This window comes from Aotus nancymaae, unplaced genomic scaffold, assembly GCF_030222135.1.
Source record: "Aotus nancymaae isolate 86718 unplaced genomic scaffold, 86718_ANA_hifiasm-v0.15.2.pri h1tg000025l, whole genome shotgun sequence".
Classification (NCBI taxonomy): Eukaryota; Metazoa; Chordata; class Mammalia; order Primates; family Aotidae; genus Aotus; species Aotus nancymaae.
This window is the reverse complement of record NW_026988438.1, coordinates 34,705,155-34,730,616: the sequence shown is the minus strand read 5'-3', so window position 1 is coordinate 34,730,616 and position 25,462 is coordinate 34,705,155. Positions and strand designations below refer to the sequence as shown.

Genomic DNA, 25,462 nt, shown 5'->3' with positions numbered 1-25,462 from the left:
AGTCTAATAAAAACAGATGTGCAAACAATCTTTTGGCAAGCGACACATTCAAAGATTAGGGCTGCCTGTAGCTTATTACATCGCTGGTGTGTCAAAAATAGTGTTTTAAGTTCAAAATGCTTGCTAACAGAAATCATTACAATACACAGGCTAGTTTGGAGAGAAATAACCTAAAATTTGGATGCATTTAAAAGAAAATGTTTCAGTGTGTTTATATCCTAACTCAACCTTAAAGAGGCAACCTTTCAACTTAAGAGTCATTTTGGACAACTGTTCTTGAAATTGTCTTGTATGTAAGACCCAATTAATGGCGACTATTGAAAAATACATTACTTATTTCTTGTAACCAGACTATGCAGCAAGTGAGAACCCTTTAAGTGATTTAGCAAAAGTTAATCTTCAGGCCATTTTAATACAGGAACTTACCTGTTTTGTTTTTCTTTCTTTATTGGATTCCCGAGAAAGGTAGACAGCAAATATTTCCTTCAAGGAAGTTTTGAGGACCCAGTTCTGTCTGCCTCTAGACAAGAAGAATTTGATTTTGGTTGCTGAAAATTCAAGGAGATTGGGGTCTGAAGGAAAAAGAAGTGGCTTATAAATGTTGTAGGAACTTTTCCTGAATCAGATATATTCCCTAGGGCAGTAGGAATAAAGAGGTCCATGGCAGTCAGGAAAGGAGCTCTTCTCCCTGGCAGTGTTGTGGACAGGTGACAAATGTCCAGAAAAAATGACTAAGGAAGTAGGACCATAGGTATAGGTGTTTCCCAAGTGTGGCCTTGAAGGGATGAAGCAAAAGGAGTCAGTGGTCTTCCAGGGGCAACCAGAATGACCATGCTATAAGTAACCGTTTCCTACTTCTTTCTCCTGCCCTCAAGCCTTGGCCCTGCTTAAGACCCTAGAACCTAGAAATAGCCCCGAGTTAGAAAAGAAGTCCTGAGAATGACTGAAGTTACATTTCCAATGTATCCCAGCAGGATGGTGACTTGGAGTTGAACTTAAGTAACATAATACATAATATGATATTTCTTGTGCACCTGAGTTTAAGGACTGTCAAAACCCAGTACAATTCTGACTAAAGAGATGGTGCAGTGATTCCCTCTTTGAAACATGCACACATTTTGTGAAGATATAAAACAGTATGAATGTGGTGTAACCAATTCATGACTGAGGCACTCATTCTCCCAGGGGCAGGAAGGATTGGTTGCTAAAAGTTCACAATTGTGATCCTTTCTGGGAACTGCCCTCTGCCAAAGGAAGCAGCCTTGCCCCTCCCTAGAGGTGGCCTGGGTCTAATAATTTATTGACACAGGGATACAAAGGCACAGCCCCTTGCCTCAATTTGTGACAATTCTGAAGGGCCATCTCAGTTCCAGAGCTCTCAGTAAGATTGGCTGAGGCCTCCATTGCAACTGCATTGCAGTACAGCTTCTCCCTCTGCTTCATTCGCATCCTCTTCCTTACAAATATTCTCAAGTTCATTCCCCAGCATGCAAATCTCCAGCATGCAATCCCCAGCATGCCAAACTGCCAGCATGCAAATCTCTGCCTCAAAGGCTATGAGTCTATTTTCAGGAAACCCAACATAGGACAATAAACTCCCCTAAACCTTACTCATTAAACAAGCACAATAATTTCAATTTTGCCCAAACATAGATACCTTGTACATTCAGACAACTAATTTTTTGTAACTGCTTAAAAGAAGTGAATTTTGTTATGACTTTTTCTCCAACGAGAGCATTCATAGAGTATTTTAAGAATCAAGAATTGTTAGGACAGTACAAATCGTGGGGTGTTCCAGAACTTCCTTCTCTGATGGACACAAGCCAGGATTGCATTCCAGAAGTTCATTTTTAACGTATGGTAGTTGCCATTGACAAAATGGCTGTCAAACATCACAGAAATGTAAGATATAAATGAACAAATAAAACGCTGATTTATAATGTTTTTGTATATCCCTATAGAACAAAAGGGATCATGTTTTCATCAGATGCTCTTTGCAGTCAGTATGGAAAACTGCTCCATGACTCTGGGGTGAAATGAAACCAGTCTTTTTCCCTGCTGAACCCTCTAGGGAAAGAAATAGGAAGGTGGAAAAAGAGAGAAAGTAGTAAGCAATCACTTCGTTGTGATTCTGGATAGCTAAATGCTAATTCTGTTCCTTATTTTCCCAAATGCCTTCTAAATGGTAGAATTATGGCCATGGGACTAAGGGTATTGAATGGGGAGGGAGGTGTCTTTTTTCTTTTCAGAACCTTTGTTGTTATATCATTCCCTTCATCACTGCTACCAACATTCACCAACAGATCTAAGAATATAAGTTAAGAGAAAAAATTGAAAATTTTCTTTAAATTAAAAAGTTTAAATAGTGCACATATTTCACCCTCATTCATTAAGATTGATAAAAATATTATAATCAATTAAGTTGTAAAGCTACATATTGAACCTCTAGAATATTAAATATAAAGATCAGTTCTAGAATTATTAAAGACAGGTCTTGGGAGAGGCAGAAAGAGTTTGAAACTTTTTTTTTAACTGAAAAACCATTATAAAAATATTTTCCCACCTGCAAAAATTAAGTTCTTGGTGCTGTGTGTTTTGTCTGTTAGCTTGGACTAAGGCAAGTGAATATAGTTAAGATGGTATCTTGGCCTCTTCAGAACAATATGTTATTTTAAGAAGAGAAGCCCAGATTTTAATTGGGGTGACCAAACCCTCCTTTAGTTTGAACTAGACCAAGATAGCTGACTTTAAATGATTTGCTTACGTAAAAATCAACAAATTAACTAAATGTTATTTACATAGTTGGTGGCACCAGCTGGATAGAATTTCCTACGTGTGCCCGAAGTATCTCTACAACCGCCAAAGCCTTCAAAAAGAAGGCAGTTTGGATTGCCCAAATGCTGCTATTCAGCTTCCCAGGGTTATTGGAACAAAGCTGTAATACTAATTTGACAACAGTTTTCTTTGTGGGGGCATTTGTTTGTTTTTAAGAAAAGATTTAACAGGAAGAAACAAAGTTTGAGAAAATCTAGAGAATGAATGAACCCAGATTGTGGACTGTAAACATTTGATTTCTTTGATGTAACTTAAAATGCTTGGCAAAGAGGTAAGGAAAAAACTCCAAGCGCTTCATGAGTATAGAAACAGAAAAAAGAATGCAGACACTCATTCAGTTTGGGGACTATTATAAATGGAACTGCATCTCCCCCAAATTCATCTGTTGAAGCCCTAATCCCATTGTGGCTGTATTTGGAGATGGTGCCTTTAAGAAGGTAATTAAGGTTAAATGGTGTCATTAAGGGTTCAGACCTAATCTGATAGGACTAATGTTCTTGTAAGAAGAGGAAAAGACACCAGAAACCTCTTCTCTCTCTCTCTCTCTCTCTCTCTCTCTCTCCACCCCCTCCACCTCCCCCCCACCCCCCGTCTCCCTCCATACTGCTCAGAGGAAAGGCCATGTGAGGACATTGAGAAGGCAGACATCTGTAAGCCAGGAAGACAGGTGTCAACAGAAACCAACTCTGCCAGCACCTTAATTTTGAACTTCTAGCCTCCGAATTGTGAAAGAAAATAAATATCTATTGTTTAAGCCCCTCAGTCTATTGGATTTTGTTATGGAATTTCGAGCAGACAAATACAGAAACACTGGTGATAGGTTCCAGGAGTTTGTCAGTGCACTAGAAAGACCTTGATGAGTAGGTATAGGGATAACTTTACCCCTTTCCACACTTCTCATCTGCTGCCACTTTTTAAAGTTTTGGCATTTTTCAAGTGCTTTCATTTTTCTCATTATGTTTTTGCATCTTATTTCTTCCTCTCTCTCTCCTCTTCTTCTTCCTCCTCCTCTTCCCCTTCCCCTTCCCCTTCTTATTCTTCTCTTCCTCCCCCTCCTCCTCCTCTTACTTCTTCTTCTTTCCTTTCCTTCTACTTCTTTTACATTTTTGGGTAGCAGGTAGGAATAAGTTTTGGGAAGCAACTTCACATGCTGCCTTAAGCCAGAATTCACCCAGTTATCAATTAAAAGAAGATACACTGAGTACTTAAACATGTGCAAATTCTGTACCAGGTTCCTGTTAGAAACAAAAGGGTGTGGGTCCTCTAGAAATGTGTTATGTGCCTCTTCAGGCTCCCAATAAAAGACGAAATGACTCTTAATTACATTGTCAATGATTTTACCTCTTGAATGAACAGAATTATGGTAAGTGCATCACAGATCCAAGAAAACAGTATTCTGTCATTCAGTTTTAAGTGATGAGTATGAATTAGCAGGTTTTTAAATTTATTAATAAAATATTTGGTGAATAAGACACAGACATTTGACTGAAAGCTCCCAGTTGTTAAAGAATCTCCCTCTCTGTAACTCTCCACTTCTCTTGCTTAGGAAGCAAGTCAAGAAGGTGTGGCCTACCTGACACTCACTCATTTAGTGAGATACCAATTCAATTCATCTTGGAATCAGCATCTAAATATTCACTTTTATTTTGGTCAACCTGAGTTCAGACATGTATTTCCAAAGGGAAATGCTAACAAAATGCATTTTTAATGTCTTGGAATAATTACTGGTCAAAAGAATGAAGAGCAAGTTAGCCCAGTTTACATTACAGGTTCACCTTTTTCAGATATTTCCTTGCTTAGAGTAGCTGAACCTGTAGCCTGAGACCATGCTGTGTGAGCTTCCTGTTCTGGAACAGCCATGTATACAGCTCTTATAAATAATTAAGGAAAGCCCATTTTCCCATCACTAGCTGGTTTGCATCCAACATCCCCAGTCACTCTTCACTTATTCCACGTTCTGTTGCTACTGTTGTTTAGTTTAGCTTTTCCCCGTATTTTTCATGGTCTCCCATTCACAGAAAGACCATCATCTGCGAAAGGGGTGGGGTATTCCAGAAGAGAAACTGAGAATCAGGAGTCCTGGGTTCTGATGCTGCTTTGGCCACATCACTTTACTTGCTCTTAGCTTTGTCTCCTCATCTGCAAAGCAAAAGCATGGGATAGTTCCCTTTCCTAGCACTAAAGTTATGTGGGTTTAATATTATATTTTAGAAAAACGTTATCCTATGGCTTATATTTAGTTAAATACTTAAGGATGAAGATGGAAAGAAAGTGACTTTTTTAGAGCTACATAATTACTTCTTTGGTAGGTCCCAATACCACTCCCAGGTTCAGTGATTCTCTAGAAGGACTCAGAGAGCTCAGCATATAGTCAGAGCATGGCAATGATTTATTGCACTGAAAGGAAACCAAGAGCTGGATGAGGTGGTGCATGCGTGTGGTCCCAGCTACATGGGAGGCTGAGGCAGGAGGATCACTTGAGGCCATGAGTTTGAGGCTGTAGTACTCTACGATTGCACCTGTGAATAGTCACTGCCCTCTAGCCTGGGCAACCTGACAGGACAAAGAAAGAGAGAGAGAGAGAGAGAGAGAAAAAAAAAGAAAGCAAGAAAGAAAGAAGGAAAGAAAGAAAGAGAAAGAAAGAAAGTGCAATCAGCAAGGGGAAAAGGCACATGAGCAAGGTCCTGGGGAACCAGGCACAAGCTACTAGCGGTCTTTCCTTACCCAGAGGAGTCACACAGAATACATTTCATTCTCTCAGCCTAGCTTAGGAAGACATAGCCTAACATTTGGACACATTTAAAAGAAGCTGTCAAAGAAAATTTGTGACAACACGTATGAAATGTTGTCAATCAGGGAAGCTTGCACCCAGAGTTTTTACTGCTGGATGGCCACATAAGCAGCCTCTGCCTAGCACAGACTCAAATGCCAGCTCCTCAGGAAGAAAGCAGGTGTTCCATATAAACCATAGTGTTTGTATCAATAGTTTAGACATAGTGAGCCACTCTTATGACTCACTTAATCCTGGTGGGAACCCTCCTGAAACCTAAATTCCAGACACCAGCCAAAGGCCAGCCTTGTAAGCAGGCCTGTCAGAGGATAATAGTCAGACCTGCTGTGTTAACTCTTTTCTGCACAGTTATATATTGTGGTTTTTTTTTCTAATTACTCTTGGAAATGGCTACTTGTGTGCTCCTCTGAGTTGTGTAAAAATTTGTATTTTAATAATACAAATAATATTTATAAATAATAAAATAATATTTTTCTAAATAAATCTAATTTTTTTCCATTAGTAAAGTGCCATTTCCATTTGAGAAAACTTAGAAAATGAAAAGAGTAGAAAGAATAAAAACGTTATAAATAGTAGCAGTTTCTAACAATAATTACCTCTAGACCATCTTTCAGATATTTTTAGCATGATTATCACAACGCCTATTTAAATAATATTCTGTTGTTTTCATTTTTATCTTACAGAAAATTTTTAATATTTTCTGGAAACATTTTGCAGACATCATTTGTAATGACTATAATTAGTTGTATCATCACTTATTGTATGATGAATTTCCCTTTGTCATTTAAAAATATTATAAGTCATTCCTTAAGGAACAACTTCATGCACAGAACTCTATGTATTTAGAATTATTTCTTATGATAAATTCTCAAAAATGTATTTACTAAGCCAAAGACTATGAGCTTTTTAAAAGTTTTTGTCATCCCTTGCTAATGGCTCTCCAAGAGTTAAAAAATCGGGGTATTCACTAAGAAAAGTATTTCTCTAAAGTGAAACGATGTTCTCATTTGTTTTTCTTCCAGTGCATTTCTATAGCATTTTTCCTGTTTGTTTTTTTTCTCCCTCCCATAACATTGGCCTCCTACGTTATCTAATCATCCCACTGCTAGGATATGCTTTGAGCACAGCATTCATAAGTCTCTTAAAAAGTAAGATTGCCACCTAGGAATCCTCATCATGTCTTATCACAGATTAATTCACTTGTTCTTCTTCCCTGAGTAAATGGGGTACGAGTTCTCCAGGTTTGAACTAGGAGACAAGGGAGGGGATGGAGTGGGGACCAGAAGGGGCTGAGATGCTGAGATATCCTTGGTAGGGTGGATGCACAGTGCAGCGTGCAGCTAGGCCATGGGTAGATGTGAGAGAGTGAAAAATGGGTTCTGAAATACAGTTGAGAAATGATACTAAAAGATCCAACCTAATCTTTATTATAGTCTTTCTCTAGAACAGCTTCTACCCACAGAAACACCAGAGATCAGGCAGCTCGAAGAAACCAGGGTTAGAAGTGGACAGCTTAGACTGGAGCGCTCATGCCACTGTCTGCTTTAACTGAGAGGCTTGAGCACATCACTTAGTTTCTGCTCCTCAGGCTCCTCTTTGGTAAAAGGGGAATAATAGGACATATTCAACCTACTTTACAAGGCTGCTGGGAATCAAGTTCAAATTTGGTAATTAATAATTAGGAAATCATTCACTGTTCACAGACAGTACCTGGTACACGAGGCGTGTGAGTCAGTGATTACTAAAATTAATAGAAATGGTAGGAGAGAAAAATCCCTTATGAACTCGCAGAGTGGTAGAAAAACAGAAGAGTCTTCACCCCATCCTCAGCTCAGTCTAAAACATCAGGCAAGCATAAGGTTCTAAACATGGTGGTTTTTAAACAACAACAATTACTGTTCTGCTTCTGTTGCTAAGAATCAAATAAAAACTTATTCCACTGGCAATAATCTAGTTTCATTGTAGGGAGAATATTTTTAATTATGAGACAGTCCTACTGTGCCCTAATATTTGCTCTGTTGGTTTCATTTTATCAAAAACTCATATATTCAAATGAACTGCTAAAACAAAAATCTCTTCATGAATTAACAATAATTAAGTTTAGCCAGATAGTGTGCTTCCTGGTAGTGTGTGTATGTTTGTGTGTGGGGGTATGTGCGTGTGTGTGTGTGTAAGGTTTCCTGCAATTATAAAAGTTTTGCATATACAATTTAGAAAATACAAAACAATATAAAGAACCAAAATCTCATTTCTCAAAAGCAACCATCATTAATAATTATCATTATTTTCTCCAATATTTTCTTCTGTTCAGTTTTTTAAATCATCATTTGTTCTCTAGGCAACATGGTGAAATACAAATGTTTAGAGCACACAAAGCTTATTAAAATTTTGCCTCTGCCACTTGCTAGCTATGCCATCATGGGAGGATTACTTAGTTTCTCCGAGCCTCATTTTCCTCATCCATAAAATGTAAGTAATGATATCTACTTTCCAAATCAGGATTCATCAAAAATAACATGCATAAATAATTAAAGTGCACACAGAACTACAGACCATACCCAGAATACTAGCTAGAGTTCAAATTATTTAGAAGCAGCATATCAAATAATTTTTATATGTAATAGGTTATGATGCTTATGTACACTAAAAAGTGTGCACAGAGGGATATTTTCTGAGCAATGATAATTCTATTGTTAATACTCAATTCAGTGAGGTCTGACAGAACCATCTTCATGCTGACCTGCTGGAGGTCAGAGAGGCTCAGCTGTCTTCACATAAGGAAGAGGCTGTGTGACTATGAACGACGTTGTTTCACCGGTGCTCAGGGCATGTTAGAAACATAAATTTTATTTATTTATTCTCTGCTTCCTTTCAAGAGGATTAGAGAGTATAGAGGTGCCAATACAGTTTAAAATAAGACACACAGAGAGGATCCCATCAAACAGAACCATCCCTCACATTGATTGAGCACCTACTGGGTGCTAGAGCACTCTGCAGGAGACTGGTACTAGGATAAAGGAGGCCACTGTCCCCAGGAGCTCCCAGGTTGGGAAATAGTTTCTCAAAGTATGATCCAAAGACCCCCATCCCCCACCAATCCCTCATATAGAATCACCCAGAGTGCTTCTGAAAAATGAAGAAAAAAAAATAGAAGATTGTTGATCCCTGACTGGGAGTCCCTTCTAATGCAGAATGTCTGGGAATCTCTGCCATTCACCACCTCTCCTTTTCATGGTCATGAGTGCTGGGGTTTGAGAATTTTCAGAGGGAAAACAGACTCGGCAACAGTGAATTCTGAAGTGTTGTACTCGTGTAGTAGGTTATTCAGCAGAAGCGGAGGTTGAGAGTGGTGACTTTGGAAAGCAACAGACCTGGATTCAATTGCTGGCTAGCTGAGACTCTAGTGGAGACTTGTAGTCTCTCTGAGCCTCAGTTTTATCATTTGTATGGTGGGTTTAACGTTACCTACCTCCAAGTGGTGTTGCATTAAATGAGACACTGTTCTATAAGAAAACGCTTCACATATTGCCTCATTCATGGGAGGTACTTGAAATGCAGTGGCTGTTGTTGTCATCGGTCACATCACAATCTAGGTCTTACTTTGGCATCAATCAGATCCCAGGGGCATAACACAGGTATTCCCAAGGCCAAGGTTATTCCAGGCTTCAACAAAACCCTCCTGCTGGAGCCTGGCCATTCACCTACAATAACTAAGGGCTGAATTAACTAAGACCCATTTTTCTCAGCAGGAAAAAAAAGGACATGCCCTTCTTCTTTGCCTTTTTTCCCTTTTCTCTCTTAGAGAGAAAAGATACACCACCCCAGAAGAACACAGTGGCAGAAACCTGTTACCAGTTTGTCAAATCCCAAAATGGCAGATGGCCGCAGCCTGCAGCTTCTCACTGCATCCAAGATGTCTTCATCTGTCCTTCTAGGACCCCAGCAAAACATTTTTGGCAGAAGCAGGAGGAAGGGATAAAAATTAACTATAAGGTTCTGCATTCATAGGGGCTTTTATGGGTCTGGATAAGTAATGATGGTTTAATGGCAGTCAAGAGGCAGGTAATTAGGAACAAGCGGGTCTGATCACCCTTGTACACAGCCACAGATAGCTCCTCAACACTCCTGAAACCTTGTTTGCTTTCTCCGAGGCAGAAATCCCACAAGGTCTGCATGTTGCCAGCTGTCGAGCTAACAAACTGCCAACGTGATCTTGAATGGGAGCACTCAGCCTGGCGAGGCTCCCCTGAGCAGCCCGCACTGTCTTCGCCATGTGATTGCTTTTATCTGGCCAGTGCAGGAGCTGCTCCTAATCACACTGCTGCTTGCCTCCAAGGGTCAAACCCGGGACCATCGCTACCTAAACAAATGAGGAGGATGTCACCTTTGGGGGAGACTGATAAGCAGTTGGCAGGCAGGCCACAGGCAAGAGAAGGCGCCAGCAGCCAGCAGTCTGCAAAGGCCGTAAATATGCTACACTCTCAGCAGGGAGACGGGCAATATAGGCACCGAGAGGCCTTTGTTTAATGAGCTGTCAGAAAGCAGGCATGAAATTATGTTTGAAAACATGTGCAAGCCGCAGAGACAGAGCGGGGGCCTATAAATGGCCCTCTTCCTTCGTGCTGGATGTTTGGAGCATCTTATCAGTCTGAGAACTGTCATAGGATGAAAGCTATCATTAGCAAACTAATGGTGTTTGAAAGGTACAAATTTTTCTCTCTCTTCTCCATTTTTGACTTAAATGGATTATAGAAAAAAAATCGTAATGGTTTTTTTCTTTCCTTGGGATTTTGGTAAACATGCAAATTGGAAGAGAACCAAAAACAAACCACAAAAAAAAAGTATCTCTGGAAGAACAAACCAAATGGTTATACTTCGAATCTCTGCTCGCAACAGTCAGTTTATATTCTTTTCAATTCTGTTGAGACTGTTCAGAGAACTCTAATGCAACTCCAGCCAGCATTTTATTTCAATCAGGCCCGTAAAGGAAAGCATAAATATAAAATAGATTGCTCTCCTATAATCTGAGTATTAAAATTTGTGGGTAGGTATAATATCACTTCTACCATATCAGCTATCAAATACTAGAGAATAATTTTCCAAAGACTGGAAATTATTGTTGTGGGTCCCATGGCTGCAAAGTTTATTTCTTTTCAGGGTGAAACTTAAAGACGTTTAAAAATCTGCCAGGACTGAGGCATCGCTGGTTCAAGGCGTATTTGGGCCCCAATTCCCAAATTCTGAAAGGCTGCCTGAGGGCTTGGTTGCCATACGTGGATCTTTTTCCTTTTGTGAGCCACAAATCTGCATTTTCTGCCTCTGATCAAACCAGGCAACCAGGAACGACTTGCACAACCCATTACCCCTTAAAAGGCCCAAGACCAACCAGCTGAAGCTGCTTCTGGAGAGGTGGCCAAATTAGCAGGAAATAGTCTCTTGAGACCCATCTTCTCCCCAGATTCAACAGTAGCAAGCTGCTCCCTTCCACATTTGAGAAAAGAAGAGGAAGGTCTGAGTAGGAAATAGCAAAGTTCCATTGAAAAAGTAAAGGCGTGAAGGTTAGAGAAACAGAAACTAAAAGACAAAGAAAAACAGGGAGAAAAAAATGTTTTTTGCCGTACACCATGCATCAGTAACTGACATTCACAGGACAATTTGTTTTCCTGCCTTTTATGCTGGTCCTCTGTGTGTAGATGAGAAATACAAGATACTTAAAGTCATCCAGCCAATATGTGCAAGAGCCAGCCAGGAGCCAGGTCTGGGTACCCAGGGCCCTCGTCCCTCCCATGCAGGGTTATCAACTTTGAATGCATTCTGCAAGCCCTCTCCCTCGAGCATTTGCATGGATTCTACGCGCAGAACCTGACGTGTTGTGGGTGCTCAGTCTGCATTTAATGGGGAAGGAAAAGCTTTAGTCCATAGAAGAGACAAGAGAAAATCAAGACAGAAATAAATTGGAAGGAGTACAAGCATGTCTATTCTGTGTCCAGAACAGGGCCTGGGAGGCCATGTATGCCTTTCCAGTTTCCCGAGTGCAGAGAATAGCCATCCTCTATTAGGGCTGAAACTGCACAGTGGCTTTGGATTTGGAGATTTCCTGAGGCTGTTCTGTGGAAGCTGGGATTCTTGATAATAACACCTTTAGTCTGGAAAAAAATTAATTTATTCTAGTTCAATAAATATGGAACGCACTCTTATTAGATGCTGATGCTGTGCTAAGTACTGTGGGGAATGTCAAAAGGTACATAACAGGATATCTGAGTCCCACCCTCCCATTCCCTCCATTCCCCAATCCTCCCTTCATCCACTTGCCACTCCCTGCTTCTTCCAGGAGCTCAGGCAAGGGAGAACGATGGTTTGCCAGAATTAAGATTTTTGTTCTTCAGCATCCTCAAGGACTTATATTTATTGAATGTCTGTCTACTCTGTGCAATAATCTCAGCAATACAAAAATATTCATATAGTAATCTGTGCTTATTATTTGAATTATTTTTTAATTTGTCACCATTCATGTGGTTCAAAACTCCCTCCTATACTCGTCCAATCATCTAGTGCCCCTATCCAGAGATAACTAGTATTATCAGTTTCTTAAGTATCTTTCCAGATATTTTCAATGCATACACAAGCAAATGTTTAGGATTTTAATGGCTTAATCTTTTTTGGCATTTAAGTCTCTGATTTCCATTTGGTATATATTCTGGTCTGAGAAGTGAGGCATAAATCCACCTTAACCTCTTTCCAGAATACTACCCAGTTATTCAAACATCATTTATTGTATAATCTATCTGCTCCCCAATGATGTGAAATGCCACCACAATCATATCCTAAAATCCTTAGGTATACTTGCATTCTTTATGTCTATATTCTAAATTCATATGTATTTTGGCCTATGTTAGGCTTCCTATTTTGTTACATTGATTTGCTATTTATTCATATGTTAACATTATGCTCTTTTAATTATTGTAGTTTTATAATATGCTTTAACATCTGATAGGGCTGATTCTAATACATTGCTATCCTTATTCAAATTTTTTTTCAGAATTTTTAAGATATTGTTTGCTTTTCACTTGAGGTTTAGAATTAGCCTGTGTTGTCAAAAATTGCTATTAATATTATATTGTGATTTATTAAATTTATAAATCGACTTGAGAAAAATTAACATATTGATGACGTGGAGTCTTCCTTTGCCTTTTTGTTTGTTGAAATCTTTTGTCTCAGGAATATTTGAAAGTTCTCATTATAAGTAGCATTTAAAGTTTATTTCTAAGTATGTTCTATTTGTTGGATCTCCTGTAGATGGGACTTTTTATCTTTTAGCACCTGTTGATTGTTTCAATAAATTTTTAAAGTTTCTGTATACTAGTTATGTACCGAGTCATCTGTTATTGTTTGTAAAGGGTTTAAATAAATACATTGAGGTTTTACAGGCACGAACAAATAATGATAGTTTTATTTTCTTTTCAGCATTTGTATGTCCAGTTTATTTCTCTTGTGTAATTATGTGGTCAGCTCCAGAAAAATCTTACATAATAGTAGTGAAATTGAAATCCTTATATTGAATGTATCAAGAATAAAATTTGTATGAATATTAAATATTATCAAATGCCTTTTTAATATTTATGAGACTGATCATATGAATTTCTTCCTGGAATCTATTCATATGGTGAATAAATTAATAGATATTCTAAAATTGAATTCTCTTTGCAGTTTGGCAATAAAGCCCACTTGCTCATTGTGGCAGAGACTTTTAGGTACTTTTTCCATGATTTTTATTTTCAACATATTTAACAGTTTCAGTTTGGCTTTTCTCTTTTACCCAAAAGTTATTTAATGACAGGCTTTTAATATCTAGGCAGTAAGAACTTTTTGTTTTTATTAAGTCCCAATTGTATTGCCTTGTGACTAGAGACTATTGTTTGTACTTGTTCTAATTTTTGGAATGTATTGAGATTTTCTTCTCTCATAGATAACTATTTCACTAATGTGTGGCTCCTGAAATCACTAACAACTCTCCTCCATCTTCATTTTTAGGTGAGAAGCTTATTTCCCACCACGGGAAAACCAAATGGGACTATTCAGAAAATAAATTCCATAGCTCCCACAACATCTTCCTACCTACCAGGATCTGGACCTTCCACACCCAGCTCCCATGAAGGAATTAACCTCGCTCTTGTCCAAGACGAGCCTTTGCATGTGCCTTAGATCCCAATCCCCTTGCTTGCTCGCAGGCTTTGCTCCAGTAGTGCTCCCTCTTTTTCTCCTGTATCATCAGCTTCCTCTGTCTACTAGGTCATTTCCACCAGCACAAAACAGTACTGTCTTTCTCATCTTAGAAATGGAAACTAACAAAATTGAGTTCACTTCTCCTTCTGACACTATCCCTTTTCTACCTCCACCACTTTACAGCAAAACTCTTTGATAGCTGCCTCAATTTCACTGCTTCCATTTCCTCTCCTCTTCTCACTTAAACCTACTTCTGTCAAAACTGGGACTCCACCACCTCACCAGACCTCTGCTTGTCAATATCATCAATGACTTCCATCTTTCTAAATCCATTTCTTGTCCCATTGAACTTGACCCTCAGTAACACCTTGTCAAATTAATCACTCCCTTCTCATGGAAATGATTTCTTGTTTTCTAAGACACTACACACTTCATTTTCCTTTAACCCCACTGGATGCTGCTTCCCAGTCTTGCCCCTTAACCTTCTAGTATCGAAGTGACCCAGAACTCAATCCACAGATCTCTTCATCTTTTCTGTTCACTCCATACTCACCACCTTGGCAATTCTCTTTCAGTGTCATGGTTTAAACGGCATCCATCTGCAAACGATTACCAAATGTATGCTTCCAGCCATGGCCACTGCTCTGAACATCAGCTTATCCAACTAACTGTCAATTCTGTATCTCTACCTGAATGCCTGATGGAGATCTCCAATATATCACACCCTAAACTGAAATCTTGATCTTCTTCATCTACAGAATCTTCTCTACCCCATCTCAGTCAAAGATATCTATGCCCTGGTCTAGAGAGACTTCAGTAATTAGAAAGCATGTATTTTGTGTGTGTGCCTTGATAAGTGTTGACTGTAGCTATAGCAAGGGATAATTCATCTTTAGGAAATGGTCAGGAGAGTGCCTCCAAATTCTTTAAGCATGTGCTAACCTTCACATACAAGGTCCTTGTAGTACCTTTTTTCTAGTTGCACTATAATGTCCTGACCTTCAAAAGACCATATCCTTGTACATTTGAGGACTATTCTCTTTCCTAATTAAAGTCAGATGGTTGTCCTATGGATTTTTTTCTTCCTTTCTGTTTTGTGAGCTGCCTCTTAATGACTGTGGTGTATTGCTAGTGAGTTATCCGTGGACAGACGTTAAGATTCCTTTATGATGTTAAATGACATATTACAGTGTTTTTTCCCCCCACAAACTACAAAAGCTAAACATCGTAGACAATATTAAATCTTAGGAAAGAGTTATCTATCTTACAACATATATGTTGATTTCTAAAATGGAGTTGCATATATTTTTGGCTATTTTCCTAACGTGCTTCATTTCATGAGAAATATTTTCAGCGTATTAGATGATGGCTTCTAGTTTAAACATTTTAGACAACAAGCAACAGCAAAAAGTTCTCTCTGAACTGGAATGCTGGAACAAGGTAATTATTATTAAAGAACAGTTAAATTAAATTTAAGGCATACCAATGTAATCATTGACTTAGACAAGTGTCATCAGCAAAAGCCTAAACCATTGAAGAATACATTACATGGTTCAAGTTATCATTATACAGATTGCTTATTAATTACAGTGGAGAGAATTACCAGATACCACTTAACTAAGTGATCTAAACAGACATCATTAATAATAAAACAAACTGTCATTTTGTGCCTTTTGATATAATGGGGAAGTTTATAACATCCCTTGTTTAGAATTCCTACCAAAAATGTTGTTTAACCAAAATATGACCATGAAGAAACAAACAAAAAAATGAAAAATTCAGCAATAATAATACTATAATTACATAGGAAAAATTCCTTTGTCTAAGAATATGCGCTTGAGGTTTAAGTGTCATAATAAGCACCACTCATTGTCAAATAGTTAACTGATGGGGGGTGCAAAATGTTGACAGTTGTTGAATCTAGACAAACATTATATAGGTATTAATTGTTCTTTCCAATTTTCTGTAAATTTGACATTTTTCAAAATAAAGAGAGAAGAAGTCATAAATTAGTGGTTCTGGAAAGAGAAAATATCACTTGTTACAGTTATATATCTCTGTAACCTGCACTCATGGCAATTTTTCATTGAGATTTATAAAAATGACAAGAAGATAGGTCTCCCTCAAAACTCCAGCAGCATTTTTTTCAAGATGGTAGACTAAGCCACCATTAAAACTAAAGATGTTATTTGAACTAAAGGAATAATGAACACAGTCACCATCTACCTATTCTCTCAAACTAGCAGGTTCATTCATTCTTAATTTCTCCCCTCTTCTACCTTCCAGCCTCCACATTTAATCAACCAGTCACCAAATACTGATGATTCTACTTCATAATCTCCTCCAAATTTAGCATCTCTTCTGCATGCATCAGGTACTACATGATCACCAAAAAGACTCCACAACTGTGCGCATGCCAGTCTTCTGTAGGGAGTACCTTCCCTTCTCTCTCAAGTAACTTTCTTCTGTATTCAGGTTCAAAGCCATCTGCTCTGTGGGGATGAAGGCTTATTGCTCCTTCTGCTGGTTCCCACTGTATTTTGTGTTTCCCATAGCACATCTTCCACTGGGCTGTGCTGTGTTCTGACTGGATGTTTCTGTGTCTTACCACTGGACTCATGCATCTTTGAGTCCCAGTTCCTAGCACTGCTACGAGGCACACGATGATGTTCAAACAATATTTGTAGGAATTAATGAGGGAACTAGGGAAGACATGAGAAGCTACATGTGAATTAAAATGGAAAAACTTGTTGTAAATAAGACTGTTTCTAAAGTTATACTGACCCAAATTATACATCTAGTTGGTTATAATCTTTATTTTAAAGCTTTGTAAGGGAATCAAGGTGTGGTTAATTTGATGCACTGTGAGAATGTAGAAGGCAGACGTTTTGAATGCTGGGCTCTGTGAAAATAACTCTGTTAAAACAGAAAATCTCATAAGGCATGAACTGTGAGGGAACAGGTCTTAGGGAAATAGGGTTGTCAGCATGTCAGAATTTTGGAAAAATAAAGGCTGGAGAAATAAGGCTGACCAGAGTAGGAGTGACCCTAGAAATTTCCAGTACATTCCTCTGAGATCCTCACCCCATTGCTGACCAGGAGAGTCATATGTTGTGATGCATCATGGAGGAGTCACTAGCAATGTTTCTCTCACTCTTACCTTTTTTAGAAACGGTTTAGGAGGAATGGGAAACAAAATAGTAGTGCTGTCACCCATTCAAGTTCACTTTTTGTGTTTTTTAGAAACGGGTCTGGTTCTGCCATGCAGTGGCATGATCACAGCTCATTACAGCTCAAATTCCTTGGTTCAAGAAACGCTCCCTCCTCAGCCTCCTAAGTAGCTAAAACTACAGGTGCACCACCATGCTTAGCTAGGTGTTGTTGTTGTAGTTGTTGTAGATACAGGGTCCTGCTAATTGCCCAGGCTAGTCTTAAACTGCTGTTCTTCAAGTGATCCTCCTGCCTTAGCCTCCCAAAGCACTGGGATTACAGATGTGAACTATTGTGTCTAGCCACTGAAGTTCCGTTTTAATGCAGCTGTTCTGTGGTAAAAGACTGTTCAGTTCTGTGATAAAAGACTTCCAAAAACCTTCTTCAGCATCTTGTGTAGCAGCTTGCAAGGACATACAAATATTTTTTTGAAAATAATATATTTTCAAGGGAGCAATTGGGAATCAAAGTCATATCTAATATTAAATTTATTTCTAATATTAATGATTCAAAAATAAAGGGAGATGGGGGGTTTTTGTTTAATGGGTATAGAGTTTCAGTGTGGGATGCTGAAAATGTTCTAGAGATCGATGGTGATGATGGTTGCACAACAACGTGAATGCACTTAATGCCATTGAATCATACAGTTTAAATGGTTAAAGTGGTAATTTTTATGTTATGTATATTTTACCACAATTTAAAAAATATGAAGAGAGAAACATCTGGAGTTAAAGAGAGACATTTTTAGATTTGCCAAACCACAGATCTTTGAAAAGCTGTTTGGAAAATTCTGAGGGAATCTCTTTCCATCCTGGCTCTGATGAATTCATTTATATTGTTGCATGACATTGCTCAGAGTTGGGGGAATGGGGAGAGTCTCACAGTCTAAACTTTCCTCTATGTGGAGGTCTGAGTCTATAACATAAAATCCACAAGATAGCCTCAGATCTCTTTTCAAGGGCCCTGTGTCTGCCAAGCTCGAGCTTCCTGGTCTGTGCCAGGCAGGGTGCCCATTCACCAGCATTTTCTCTCACCTCTCCTCACTTGTGGATATTACTACCCAGGACATGGCCCTGGTAGATTTGAGGGTCTAGGGAAGAGGAGATGCATGTTACCTGGCATATCATAAATATGTTTTTGTCAAATGTTGAATAAAAGTGTGTGTGCATAGGAAGCATTCAAAACACAGGATGCTTCTTGAAAAAAAATTTGCCTGTGAGCTAAAAGTGTAAACCTTACTTAAGGTTGTCCTTCTATGTCTAAGGATTTGTTGATATAACATCTTTGCTTATAGTATTAGTGTTGTGATAAGAGAAGTCTAACAGAAGCTATTTTTTAAAAATAGGGAGCTCTTATAGATCATTCTGAAAAGTTTCTCCTCCCCTTCTCTGGAGTTACCAAACTTTCTTCTCTTTTTTACAATTGTTCATGTGGGAGTCTTCATTTCCTTGCTGAATGAAGGGAACCCTGCCTCTTTCAGATGGGCTTTCTGAGTTTGCATTGAAATAAGGCACTTTAAGGCTGAGACCCTCAAGGCATAGGCAGACATTGAGGCACAATGGCCATATAGCTACCTAATGGCCATATATTGCATAACAATCACCATATTACTGAATGAATGCAAAGGGAGTCCAATGATACACGTGAATGCCCATTTTTGTTGGAAGAATATGTGGCATGTTTCCCTGTTATATTCTAGCATTACAGAGAGAATGCAGATGTTTCTCTCAACAAGAGCTTTGCAAAGTTTGCCTGACAATGATGTGCTTGGGCTGACAAAGACCTGCCAACAGCACCCAGACCTCTTATTCTATTTCCCCTTCCACTCTTCACAGTATCTTGAGCACAGTCAATCCTTTATCTTGGATGGTCTCTGAGAATCCCGTTTCTTCCCCTGCATTGGCAGCTTTCCCTTAGATACTGATTTTTAGTATATTACTATCATTATTAATAGTACAACTGATAATAATTGCTTCCTTCTATGCACCAGCTACTTGGAATAAATTATCAGATTTCAATCGCAAGAGGTAGAATAGATATTGTCAGTTACATTTTCTAGATGCAGAAATTAAAGACAAGGGAAGGGACATGGTTTGTCCAAATCTCCAGGTGCATTTAATGTGCTGTTTATGCTGCTTGAGACTTCATCATACTGTGTAGGCCCGATGTTGGATCTGCATATAGGTAGCACCTACATTCAAGGGTTGGGAGGTCTTTCTTCCTCAGAATCCTTTCTTTTTCCTCAGCCTTTTCTTAGAAATCCCTGTTGTTCTATCCAATAGGAAAGCTAGTCTAATGTAAATAACGTCTCAAGAACACTTTCCAGACTTTTACCAGCTGCAGGAAACAAAGAAGGTATATAATGCTGAAAAGCACTAAGGTATCAAGAACACATCCTTAACTCCATGTGAACTGGTCACACATCACTTGGTACTTCAAGTACACTTCACAGAGTTTTCCATTTTTGTTCTCCCAAGTAGCCTGGCTACACATATGGCAATAAATTACCTTGAAAAAGAAATTCAGTGTCAACTGGAGGAGTTAAAAACTATTTGAAAATAAAAGGACAAAATATTTAATTTATTAGAAATCATCAACTACTTTTATCTGAATTCCACTGGATAAAATGAAGAATCAGAATGCATCCCCCATTTTATTTCTTCATGTGTGTATGTGTTCCTCCTTTGGCAATAACGAAGAGTAGGAGGGTCTTAGCACTTAGCATTATCAGAAAATATAATATTTTGAGAGGAGGCAGAGCAAGATGGCTGAATAGAAAACTCCAGCAATCATTCTCCCTGCAGGAACACCAAATTGCACAACTATCCACACAAAAAAGTACTTTTATAAGAACCAGAAATTAGGTGAGTAATCACAGTACCTGTTTTTTGTTTGTTTGTTTGTTTGATTTTTTGGAGACGGAGTTTCGCTCTTGTTACCCAGGCTAGAGTGCAATGGCGCGATCTCGGCTCACCACAACCTCCGCCTCCTGGGTTCAGGCAATTCTCCTGCCTCAGCCTCCTGAGTAGCTGGGATTACAGGCACGCGCCACCATGCCCAGCTAATTTTATTTTTAGTAGAGATGGGGCTTCACTATGTTGACCAGGATGGCCTCAATCTCTTGACCTCATGATCCACCCGCCTCGGCCTCCCAAAGTGCTGGGATTACAGGCTTGAGCCACCGCGCCCGGCCAGTACCTGGTTTTAACTTCATATCACTGAAGGAGCACTGGAGAGGGTAGAAAAGACAGTCATGAATTGCCAACACCACCCCTGTCTCTTTCTCCAGCAGCAGGCTCATGCCTAGGAGAAAGAATCTGTGCATTTGAGGGAAGGAGAGCACAATGATTGTGAGACTTTACATTGAAACTCAGTACACCAGGCATGGAGGAAGCATTTGGGCCAAATGTAGGCAGAGGGGAATCGTCTCTTCTAGCAGTCACAACCTGAGTTGCTACAAGCTCTGGTACCATAAGCTAAAGTGCTCTGGAATTCTAAGTAAACTCAGAAAGCAGTCCAGGCCACAAGGACTACAATTTCTTGGAAAGTCATGGTGCTGTGCTGGACTCGGAGCCAGGGGACTTGAGGGGGCATGCAACCTAGTGAGACACCAGCTGGAGTGGCTAAGGGAGTACTTGCCCTACCCTCCCCCCTACCCCAGGCAGTGAGGCTCACAGCTCTAGAAGAGATTCCTTCCGTGCGCTTGAGGAGAGGAGAGGAAGAGTAAAGAGGATTTTGTCTTGTAACTTAGGCACCAGCTCAGCCACACTGGGTTACAGCACCAAGCAGGCTTGTAGGATTCCAGATTCCTTGGCTATTGGAAGGCATTTCTGGATCTTCTCTGTGCAAACTGGGGAGCCCACTGCATTGAAGGGAGAGTCCCAGGCCTTGCAACATTCAACACAAGCTGACAGAAGAGCCCTTGGACTTTGAATAATCATTAGGGATAGTCAGGCAGTACTTACTGCAGGCCTGGGGTGGTGGCTGCTATCTGGAGAGACACTTACTTCTGCTTGTGAAAAAAAGAGGGAAAAGTGGAAAGGACTTTGTGCTCAGCCACAGTAGAACAGAGCATCAGGTAGACTTCTAAGGTTTTCAACTCCAGGCTCTGGATCCTGGATGGTATCTTTGGACCTGCTCAGGACCTGGGCAACTTGCTGCCCTGAAGAGAAGGAAACTAGCCTGGATAACTTTGGCACCTACTGACTGTGAGCCCCACAGCCTTGAGCAAATATAGACAATAGCCAGGCAGTGGTTATCACGGGCCTTGGGCGAGACCCAGTGCTGTGCTGGTCTGACCTAGCACAGTCCAAGTGGTGGTAGCCACAGGGGTGCTTGTGTCACCTCTTCCCTGGCTCCATGCAGCTCAGGAGAGAGAGAGAGAGAGAGAGACAGAGAGAGAGAGAGACAGAGACAGAGACAGAGAGAGCACTTAGATATATAAAGCAAATATTAGAGCTAAAGAGAGAGATAGAGTCCAATACAATAATAGCTGGAGACCTCAACACCCACTTTTAGCACTGGTCAGATAATCCAGACAGAAAGTCAAAAAAACATCAGACTTAATCTGCACTATAGAACTAATAGCTATTTATAGAGCATTTCATCCAATGGCTGCAGAATATACATCCTTCTCCTCAGCACATGGATCATTCTCAAGTATAGATCATATGTTAGGCCACAAAACAAGTTTTAAAATATTCAAAAAAATTTAAAATCCTGTCAAGTATTTTCTCTGACCACAATGGATTAAAACTAGAATCAATAAAAAGAAGAATTTTGGAAACTATTCAAACATATAAAAATCAAATAATATGCTCCTGAGTGACTGGTGAGGCAATGAAAAAATTGAGAAGGAAATTGAAAACTTTTTTGAAACAAATGATAATAAAAGTATATACCAAAACCTGTGGGATACAGCAAAAGTAATAGGAAGCAGAAAGTTTATAGCTATAAGTGCCTACATCAAAAAAGTAGAAAAACTTCAAATAAACAGCCTAAAAATGCATGTTAAAGAACTAGAAAAGCAAGAGAAAACCAGACACCAAATTAGTAGAAGAAAAGAAATAATAAATATCAGAACAGAAATAAATGACATTGAAGCAAATAAAACAATACAAAAGATCAATGAAACAAAAGATTGTTTTTTTCAAAAGATTAAAAAAATTGACAAATCTTTAGCCAGACTAACTGAGAAAAAAAGATAAAAGATCCAAATAAATAAAATCAGAGGTGAAAAAGAAGACATTACAACTGATACTGCAGTCATTCAAAGATCGTTAATGGCTATTATGAGCAACTATATGCCAAAAAATTGGAAAATCTATAAGAAATGGGTTAAATTCCTAGATAACTACAACCTACCAAAATTGAACTTTGAAGAAATCCAAAACCTGCACAGACGAATAACAAGTAACAAGACTGAAGCTGTAATAAAAAATATCCCAATAAAGAAAATCCAGGGACCCAATGGCTTCACTGCTGAATTTTACAAAACATTTAAAGAAGAACTAGTGCCAATCTTACTCAACCTACTCCTAAAAATAGATGACAGAATACTTCCAAACTCATTCTATAAGGCCAGTATTACTCTGACACCAAAACTAGACAAAGATATCTCAATAATAAAAAACTGCAGGCCAATATCCCTGATGATCACTAAGGAAAAAATCCTCAACAAAATATTAGTGAGCTGAATTCAGTGACACATTAAAAAGATCATTCTTCATGACCAGATGGGATTTATCTCAAGAATACAAGGGTGGTTCAACACAGGCATATCAACAAAATGAAGGACAAAAACCATACGATCATTTCAATTGATGCCGAAAAAGCATGTGATAAAATTCAACACCTCTTCAGGAGAAAAATCCTCAAAAAAACTGGAAATAGAAGAAACATACCTCATATAATAAACATACAATAAAAATATAAATGACAGGCTCACATCTAGTATCATACCGAATGAGGAAAAACTGAAAATCTCTTCTCTAAGATATGGAATACTACAAAGATGCTCACTTTCACCACTGTTATTCAACATAGTACTAAAAGTCCTAGCTAGAGCAATTAGACAAGAGAAAGAAATAAAGGGCATCAAAATTAGAAAGGAAGAAGTCAAATTATCATTGTTTGGAGATGATAGGGTCTTATATTTGGAAAAACCTAAAGACTCCACCAAAAACTATTAGGATTGATAAACAAATTCAGTAAAGTTACAGGATATACAACATACAAAAAATCAGTAGCATCTCTGTATACCAACACCAAGTAATCTGAAAAAGAAATAAAAAAGTAATCCCATTTACAATAGCTACAAATAAAATGAAATACCTAGGGATTAACTTAATCAAATAAGTGAAAGATTTCTGTAATGAAGACTATAAAATGTTAGTAAAAGCAATTGAAGAGGACACCATAAAAGGGAGAGAGACTCCATGTTCTTGGATTGGAAGAATCAATGTTGCTAAAATGTCCGTACTACCCAAAGTAATCTATAGATTCATTTCAATCTCTATCAAAATACCAGTGGTGGCATGCTTCACAGAAATAGAAAAAGTAATCCTAAATTTTATATGCAATCACAAAAGACTCAAAGTAGCCAAAGCCATCTGAGCAAAAAGAACAAAACTGGAGGAACCACATCACCTGACTTCAGATTGTAGTATAGAGTGTTAGCAATCAGAACAGTATGGTTCTGGCATAAAAACAGACACATAGACCAATGGAACAGAATAGAGAACCCAGAAATAAATCCATACATCTACAGTAAGCTTATGTTTGACAAAGATGCCAAAAACATATGTTGGAAAAAAAGAGTCTCTTCAATAAATGGTGCTGGGAAATCTAGATATCCATATGCAAAAGAATGAAACTAGACCCCTATCACTCACCATATCCAAATATCAAATCAAAATGGATTAAAGGCTTACATATAAGACCGCAAACTATGAAACTACTTAAAGAAAACATTGGGGAAACTCTCGAGAACATTAGTCTGGACAAATATTTCTTGAGTAATACCCCACAAGCATAGGCAACAAAAGCAAAAATGGACAAATGGGATCACATCAAGTTAAAAAGGAAATAATCATGCATTACAAAGGAAATAATCAACAACGTGAAGAGACAACCCACAGAATGGGAGGAAAATACTTGCCAACTATGCATCTGACAAGGGATTAGTAACCAGAATATATAAGGAGCTCAAACAACTCAATAGGAAAAAATCTAATAATCTAATGTTTATAATGGGCAAAAGATCTGAATAAACATTTCTCGAAAAAGGACATATAAAAAGCAAACAGATCTAGAAAAGGTGTTCAACATCATTGATCATTGGAGAAATGCAAATCAAAAGTACAATGAGATGTCATCTCACCCCAGTTAAAATGGCTTTTATCCAAAAGATAGGCAATAATGAATGAAGGTGAGGATATGGAGAAGTGGGAACCCTCATACACTGTTGGTGGGAATGTAAATTGGTACAAGCACTATGAACAACAGTTTGGAGGTTCCTCAAAAAGCTAACAATAAAACTACAATATGATCCAGGAATCCTGCTACTAGGTGTATTCCCAAAAGAAAGGAAATTAGTATATCAAAGTGATGTCTGCACTCCCATATTATTCACAATAGCCAAGATTTGGAAGTAACCTAAGTGTCCACCAATGAACGAATCAATAAAGAAAATGTGGTATATATAAACAATGGAGTACCACTCAGCCACAAAAATGAATGAGATTCTGTCATTTGCAACAACATGGATGGAACTAGAGGTCATTATGTTAAATGAAATAAACCAGACACAGAAAGAAAAACCTCGTATGTTCTCACTTATTTGTCAGAGCTAAAAATTAAAACAGTTGAACTTACGGCAATAGAGAGTAGAATGTTGGTTACCAGAGATTGGGAAGGGTGGTGGGTGGATTGAGTGAGGATAGTTAATGAATACAAAAATATAGTTAGATAGAATGAATAAGATCTAGTATTTGCTAGCATAACAGAATGACTAGAGTCAACAATAATTTATTATACATTTAAAACTATAATAAAAGAGTATAGTTGTTAGACCATTTGTAACACAAAAAAAGGATGAATGCTTGAGGTGATAGAGACCCCATTGACCCTGATGTGATTATTACGCATTGCGTGCCTGAATCAAAATATCTCAGGTACCCAAGAAATATATACCCCTACTATGTACCAATAAAAATTAAAAATTAAAGAAAAAGAAAATAAAATTTTTAATTGTTACTGGAAGTTGAAAAAGATATGTTATGCAGTATACAAATCCAGCTGTCGAGTGTTAATGATACAAAGCATGTATTAACACGTATAACATAGCAAGACTAAATCTGCAATTTCAAGGAAAATTTTCTATTCATGAACACAAATCTTAAT

The 25,462-nt window shown here is 38.4% G+C and overlaps 1 long non-coding RNA gene across 2 annotated transcripts in view; it reads right to left on the bottom strand.

The window, feature by feature from the left end:
• LOC105713992 (uncharacterized) overlaps positions 1-25,462 on the bottom strand; it is a 125,648-nt gene that overhangs the window by 15,337 nt on the left and 84,849 nt on the right. For both annotated transcript variants that reach the window (XR_001106707.3, XR_001106706.3), the window contains exon 2: positions 427-520. This is a non-coding gene — a long non-coding RNA (uncharacterized LOC105713992). The remainder of the gene's footprint in view (positions 1-426; positions 521-25,462) is intronic.